Genomic DNA, 8,328 nt, shown 5'->3' on the forward strand with positions numbered 1-8,328 from the left:
GAATCAACATACTGAACTAGGAGAATCAACATCACTATCTGAATTCTGAGTTCCTATAGATGCCAATCACTCTGAGCTTCAATGGATAAAGTGAGGTGCCAAAACTGTTCAGAAGCAAAAAGCTACTAGTCCCGCTCATCTAATTAGAATCTGAGCTTCACTCCAAAAACTCTGAGATATTGTTGCTTCTTAAAATTATTTTTATTCTATTTTATTTATCTAGTTGCTTGAGGACAAGCAACAGTTTAAGTTTGGTGTTGTGATGAGCGGATATTTTATACGCTTTTTGGGGTTAATTTCATATAGTTTTTAGTGTGTTTTAGTTAGTTTTTAGTTTATCTTCAGTAGTTTTTAGGCAAAATTCATATTTCTGGACTTTACTATGAGTTTGTGTGTTTTTTTGTGATTTCAGGTATTTTCTGGCTGAAATTGAGGGAGCTGAGCAAAAATCTGATTCAGGCTGAAAAAGGACTGCTGCTGCTGTTGGATTCTGACCTCTCTTCAATCAAAGTGGATTTTCTCGAGCTACAGAACTCCAAATGGCGCGCTTTCAATTGCGTTGGAAAGTAGACATCCAGGGTTTCCATCAATATATAATAGTCTATACTTTGCTCAAGGATAGACGACGTAAACTGGCGTTCAACGCCAGTTCCATGCTACTGTCTGGCGTCCAGCGCCAGAAACAAGTTACAAGTTGGAGTTCAACGCCAGAAAAGGATCCAAAGCTGGCGTTCAACGCCCAAAACAGCCCTATGCACGTGATTAGCTTAAGTCTCAGCCCCAGCACACACCAAGTGGGCCCCAGAAGTGGATTTCTGCACCATCCATCTTAGTTTACTCATTTTTTGTAAACCTAGTTTACTAGTCTAGTATTTAAACAACTTTTAGAGACTTGTTTTGTATCTCATGACATTTTAGATCTGAACTTTGTACCTTTTGACGGCATGAGTCTCTAAACTCCATTGTTGGGGGTGAGGAGCTCTGCTGTGTCTCGATGAATTAATGCAAGTATTTCTGTTTTCCATTCAAACATGCATGTTCCTATCTAAGATATCCATTCGAACTTCAATATGAATGTGATGAACGTGACAATCATCATCATTTCTCCACAAACGCGTGCCTGACAACCACTTACGTTCCACCATAGAATGAATGAATATCTCTTAGATCTCTTAATCGGAATCTTCGTGGTATAAGCTAGATTGATGGCAGCATTCAAGAGAATCCGGAAAGTCTAAACCTTGTCTGTGGTATTCCGAGTAGGATTCAGGGATTGAATGACTGTGACGAGCTTCAAACTCGCGAGTGCTGGGCGTAGTGACAGACGCAAAAGGATAGTAAATCCTATTCCGGTACGACTGAGAACCTGCAGATGATTAGCCGTGCGGTGACAGCATACCTGGACCCTTTTCACTGGAAGGATGGATGGTAGCCATTGGCAACGGTGATCCCCCAACACACAGCTTGCCATAGGAGGACGTGCATGCGTGAATCAGAAAACAGAGGAAAGCAGAATTTCAGAAGACAAAGCATCTCCAAAACTCCAACATACTCTCCATCAGTGCATACAAGTATAATTTGTGTTCTGCCCTTTTATTCCTTGCAATCAAATTTGATAAGTGAATTATTTTATTGTTTTCCTGACTAAGAGTTACAAGATAACCATAGATTGCTTCAGGCCAACAATCTCCGTGGGATTGACCCTTACTCACGTAAGGTATTACTTGGACGACCCAGTGCACTTGCTGGTTAGTGGTACGAGTTGTAAAAAGTGTGATTTATAATTCGTGCACGGGGGTGGGTTTTCGAAAATAGGGAGGAAGATAAGATAGAAGATATGATTTTTAAGAAAATTTTAAGTATAATAAGAAAAGATATAATTTAAAATTGAAGAGATATGAAAGATATTTGAAAAAGATAGATTTGGATTTTTGAAAAAGATAGTATGGAGATTTGAAAAAGATATTGATTAGTTGAAAAGATTTTTGAATGAAAGGAGATAGATTTGTTTTGAAAATTTTTGAAAAAGAGTTGAATTGGATTGAAAAAAAGGATTTGTGCTTATGGATTAAGATACATTTGATATTTTTAAAATATGGTTTTTAGAAATTAGGGATTTTAGAAATCAGGGTTCTTAACATGTTTATGCAAGAAATCATGAATTGAAACATGAAAATTAAATTTAGAATGAAAAATATGAAGTAAAAACGAATTCACCTCCTCCCCACCATCCTGGCATTTGAACGCCCAAACGCTGCATGTTTTGGGCGTTCAACGCCCAAATGTTGCCTCTCCTGGGCGTTCAACGCCCAGCTGTTGCTTCTTTCTGGCGTTGAACGCCAGGAATTCCTTTGTCATTGGGCATTTTTCTAAACGCCCAGGATGCTGTAAATCTGGCGTTAAACGCCCAGAAGGAGCTTCTTTCTGGCGTTCAACGCCCAGAAGATGCTTCTTTCTGTCGTTTAACGCCCAGATGGCTATCCTTACAGGCGTTTTCTTGCCAGTGAGTTCTTTTTCTCTGTTTTGTGTGCAGAATCCTTCTGTAGCCCTGTGAACTTATACAATTGACTCTTTACCTTAGTATCAGTGAACTTTATATAAACAAATAAAATCAAGAATAGGGCAAAAGGCTTAGAGGAAGTGATGCCCCATGGCTGGGTTGCCTCCCAGCAAGTGCTTCTTTATTGTCTTTAGCTGGACCTTGCTGAGCTTTTAATCTAGCGTCAGCCTTGAGCACTCTTGCTCAACATTGCCTTCAAGATAGTGCTTGATTCTCTGTCCATTAACAATGAACTTCTTATCAGAATCAATATCTTGAAGCTCCACATAACCATATGGTGATACACTTGTAATCACATATGGTCCCCTCCACCGGGACTTCAGTTTCTCGGGGAATAGCCTGAGCCTAGAGTTAAACAACAGGACCTTTTGTCCTGGTTCAAAGATTCTAGATGACAGCTTTCTGTCATGCCACTTTTTTTATTTTTCTTTATAAAGCTTGGCATTTTCGAAAGCAATGAATCTGAATTCCTCTAGCTCATTTAGCTGGAGCAATCTTTTTTCTCCAGCTAACTTGGCATCAAAGTTTAGGAATCTGGTTGCCCAGTAGGCATTATGTTCCAGTTCCACGGGCAGGTGACATGCCTTACCATACACAAGTTGGTATGGAGAGGTCCCTATAGGAGTCTTGAATGCTGTTCTGTATGCCCAGAGAGCATCATCCAAGCTTCTTGCCCAATCTTTTCAACGGGTACTTACAGTCCATTCTAGGATTCTTTTTAGCTCTCTGTTAGAGACTTCAGCTTGCCCATTAGTCTGTGGATGATATGGAGTCGCCACCTTGTGGCGAATCCCATACCGGACCATGGCAGAGTAAAGCTGTTTGTTGCAGAAGTGAGTGCCCCCATCACTGATTAGTACTCTAGGGACCCCAAACCTGCTGAAGATATATTTCTGGAGGAACTTCAGCACTGTTTTAGTATCATTGGTGGGTGTGGCAACGGCCTCTACCCATTTTGATACGTAGTCAACTGCCACCAGAATGTAAGTGTTTGAGTATGATGGTGGGAAAGGTCCCATGAAGTCAATTTCCCATACGTCGAACAACTCAATCTCCAAGATTCCTTGTTGAGGCATGGCGTAACCATGGGGCAGATTACCAGCTCTTTGGCAACTGTCACAGTTACGTACAAACTCTCGGGAATCTCTATAGAGAGTGGGCCAATAGAAACCACATTGGAGGACCTTGGTGGCTGTCCGCTCACCTCCGAAATGGCCTCCATATTGTGATCCATGACAATGCCATAGGATCCTCTGTGCTTCTTCTCTAGGCACACATCTCCGAATTATTCCGTCTACACATCTCTTAAAGAGATAAGGTTCATCCCACAAGTAGTATTTTGCATCAGTAATTAGTTTTTTCTTTTGTTGCCTGTTATACTCTTTGGGTATGAACCTTGCAGCTTTATAGTTCGCAATGTCTGCAAACCATGGTGCTTCCTGAATGGCAAATAAATGCTCATCCGAAAAGGTCTCAGAGATCTCAAGAGAGGGGAGGGACGTCCCTTCTACTGGCTCTATCCGGGACAGATGATCAGCCACTTGGTTTTCTGTCCCTTTTCTGTCTCTTATTTCTATATCAAACTCTTGCAGAAGCAACACCCATCTTATGAGCCTGGGTTTTGAATCCTGCTTCGTGAGTAGATATTTAAGAGCAGCATGGTCAGTATACATAATCACCTTTGATCCTACTAAGTATGATCTAAACTTGTCAATGGCATAAACCACTGCAAGCAATTTTTTTCTGTGGTTGTGTAATTTTTCTGGGCATCATTTAAAACGCGGCTAGCATAATAAATGACATGCAGAAGCTTGTCATGCCTCTGTCCCAGTACTACACCAATGGCGTGATCACTGGCATCACACATTAGCTCAAATGGTAATGTCCAGTCTGGTGCAGAAATAACTGGTGCTGTGACCAGCTTGGCTTTCAGCATTTCAAACGCCTGTAGACACTCTGTGTCAAACACAAATGGCGTGTCAGCAGCTAGCAGGTTGCTCAGAGGTTTTGCGATTTTTGAAAAATCCTTTATAAACCTCCTATAGAATCCTGCATGCCCCCAGAAAGCTTCTGATTGCCTTAACATTGGCAGGTGGTGGTAATTTTTCAATCACCTCTATTTTTGCTTGATCCACCTCTATTCCCTTGTTTGAAATTTTATGCCCAAGGACAATCCCTTCAGTCACCATAAAGTGACATTTTTTCCAGTTTAAAACCAGGTTGGTCTCTTGGCATCTTTTCAGAACTAGTTTCAGGTGATCAAGACAGGAGCTGAATGAGTCTCCATATACTGAGAAGTCATCCATGAAAACTTCCAGAAATTTTTCCACCATATCAGAGAAAATAGAGAGCATGCATCTCTGGAAGGTTGCAGGCACATTACACAGCCCAAATGGCATCCTTCTATAAGCAAACACTCCAGATGGACATGTGAATGCTGTTTTCTCTTGATCCTGGGGATCTACTGCAATCTGGTTATAGCCTGAGTAGCCATCCAAAAAGCAGTAATAATCATGACCTGCCAGTCTTTCTAGCATCTGGTCTATTAACGGTAAAGGAAAATGATCCTTTCTGGTGACTGTATTGAGCCTTCTGTAGTCAATACACATGCGCCACCCTGTAACTGTTCTTGTAGGAACCAGTTCATTCTTTTCATTATGAACCACTGTCATTTCCCCCTTTTTGGGGACAACTTGAACAGGGCTCACCCAGGGGCTATCAGAAATAGGATAAATGATCCCAGCCTCCAGTAATTTGGTGACCTCTTTCTGCACCACTTCCTTCATGGCTGGATTTAGCCGCCTCTGTGGTTGAACCACTGGTTTAGCATTATCCTCCAATAAGATTTTGTGCATGCATCTAGCTGGGCTTATGCCCTTAAGGTCACCAATGGACCACCCAAGAGCTGTCTTGTGTGTCCTTAGCACTTGAATAAGTGCTTCCTCTTCCTGTGGATTTAAAGCAGAGCTTATGATCACTGGAAAAGTGTCACCTTCTCCCAGAAATGCATATTTCAGGGATGGTGGTAGTGGTTTGAGCTCGGGTTTAGGAGGTTTTTCCTCTTCCAGAGGAAATTTCAGAGGCTCTTTCATTTCCTCTGAATCCTCCAAATCAGGCTGAACATCTTTAAAGATGTCTTCCAACTCTGATTCGAGACTCACAGCCATGTTGATCTCTTCTACCAAAGAGTCAATAAGATCAACTTTCATGCAGTCTTTTGATGTGTTTGGATGCTGCATGGCTTTGACAGCATTCAACTTAAACTCATCATCATTGACTCTCAGGGCTATTTCCCCCTGTTGGACATCAATGAGAGTTCGTCCAGTTGCTAGGAAGGGTCTTCCTAGAATGAGAGTGGCACTCTTGTGCTCCTCCATTTCCAGCACTACAAAGTCAGTGAAAAAGGCGAATGGCCCAACTCTGACAATCATGTCTTCAATCACGCCTGATGGGTATTTAATGGAGCCATCAGTAAGTTGGAGACATATCCGGGTTGGTTTAACTTCTTCAGTTAAACCAAGCTTTCTGATAGTGGATGCATGTATTAGGTTGATGCTTGCCCCAAGATCACATAAAGCTGTCTTGGTGTAATTACCTTCTAATGTGCATGGTATCAGAAAACTCCCAGGGTCTTTAAGCTTTTCAGAAAAGCTTTTCAGAATGACTGCACTGCATTCTTTAGTGAGGAGAACTCTTTCAGTTTCTCTCCAATCCTTCTTATGACTCAAGATCTCTTTCATGAACTTGGCATAAGAAGGTATTTGCTCAAGTGCCTCTGCAAATGGAATCTTTATTTCAAAAGTCCTGAGATAATCTGCAAAGTGAGCAAATTGCTTATCCAGCTCCTCTTGGCGGAGTTTTTGAGGATAAGGTATCTTGGCTTTATATTCCTCAACCTTAGTTGCTGTAAGTTTATTTCCTACAGAAGTGGTTGAAGAAGCCTTTTTAGATGGGTTGTTATCAGCACTTGTGTGTGTCTGATCCCTCACTGGCAATTGAGTGCCAGAGTTAGAAGCTGGAGTGACGTTAGACGCCAGCTCCTCATCTGTTCCTGGCGTTTGAACGCCAGAACTGTGCTTCTTTTGGGCGTTCAACGCCAGATCCTTGCTTGTTTCTGGCGTTGAAGGCCAGTCCTGAGCATGGTCTGGGCGTTCAGCGCCAGCCTTCCACCCAACTTCTGGCGTTTTAATGCCAGAATTATTTTTCCCTGGGCTCTTACTGTCCTCAGATGGATTTTGGGTGGTTTGCTCATTTCTTGGTTTCCTGCTACTTTGAAGTGGGGCATTTAGTGCTTTCCCACTTCTTAATTGAACTGCTTGGCATTCTTCTGTTATTTGTTTTGACAGCTGCTGCTTTGTTTGCTTTAATTGTACTTCCATGTTTATATTAGCCATCCTTGTCTCTTGTAGTTTATCCTTGAATTCAGCCAACTGCTTTGTTAGAAAATCCAATTACTGATTGAATTCAGCAGCTTACTCTGCAGGACTGAGTTCAGCAGTTACTGTTTTAGCCTCTTCTTTCATGGAAGAGTCGCTGCTTAGGTACAGATGCTGATTTCTAGCAACTGTATCAATGAGCTCTTGAGCTTCTTCAATTGTCTTTCTCATGTGGATAGATCCACCAGCTGAGCAATCTAAAGAGATCTGAGCTCTTTCTGTAAGCCCAAAATAGAAGATGTCTAACTGAACCCACTCTGAAAACATTTCAGAGGGGCATTTTCGTAGCATCTCTCTGTATCTCTCCCAGGCATCATAAAGGGATTCATTATCTCCTTGTTTAAAGCCTTGGATGTCCAGCCTTAGCTGTGTCATCCGTTTTGGAGGAAAGTATTGATTCAGGAATTTTTCTGTCAGCTGTTTCCATGTCCTTATGCTAGCCTTAGGTTGGTTATTTAACCACCTCTTGGCTTGGTCTTTTACAGCAAATGGAAACAGTAATAATCTGTAGACATCCTGATCTACTTTCTTATCATGTACTGTGTCAGCAATTTGTAAAAACTGTGCCAGAAACTCTGTAGGTTCTTCCTGTGGAAGACCGGAATACTGGCAACTTTGCTGCACCATGATAATGAGCTGAGGATTCAACTCAAAGCTACTGACTCCAATGGAGGGTATGTAGATACTACTCCCATATGAAGCAGTAGAGGGGTTAGCATATGACCCCAGAGTCCACCTGGACTGTTCATTTCCACTTAGATCCATGATGGAGAAAGGGAGATGATGTAAAATAAAAAAAATTATTTTTATTTATTTATTTATTTATTTAATTATTTTGAAGATAAAATAAATTAAAATAAAATAAATAAAAATCGGTGAAGATTTTCGAAAAAATGAGGAGGGAGAAAGTGGTCAGGAAGTTTTGAAAAAGATTTTAAATTTTGAAAAAAAATCTGAATTTTAAAAATAATTTTCGAAAATTTGTTTTTAAAAATAGAGAGAAAAGATATTTTTGAATTTAAAGAGGAAAGAGAGAAACAATAAGATAGCCCAAGATTTAAAAATTTTTATTTCTAATGCTCCTTGTTTTCGAAAATTCTGGAGGAAAAACACCAAGGAACACCAAACTTAAAAAAATTTAAGATCAAGACGCAAGGAAAACTCAAGAACACTTTGAAGACTCGCAAGAACACAAGAACATGAAGAAAGAACACCAAACTTAAAATTTTTAGAAAATCAAAATAAAATTTTTGAAAAACAAAGGAAAACCAACCAGAAAATACCAAACTTAAAGTTTGGCACGAGATTTAATAGAAAAATTATTTTTGAAAA

Source organism: Arachis ipaensis, chromosome B3, assembly GCF_059453495.1.
Source record: "Arachis ipaensis isolate K30076 ecotype BB chromosome B3, ASM5945349v1, whole genome shotgun sequence".
In the NCBI taxonomy this organism is placed as follows: domain Eukaryota; kingdom Viridiplantae; phylum Streptophyta; class Magnoliopsida; order Fabales; family Fabaceae; genus Arachis; species Arachis ipaensis.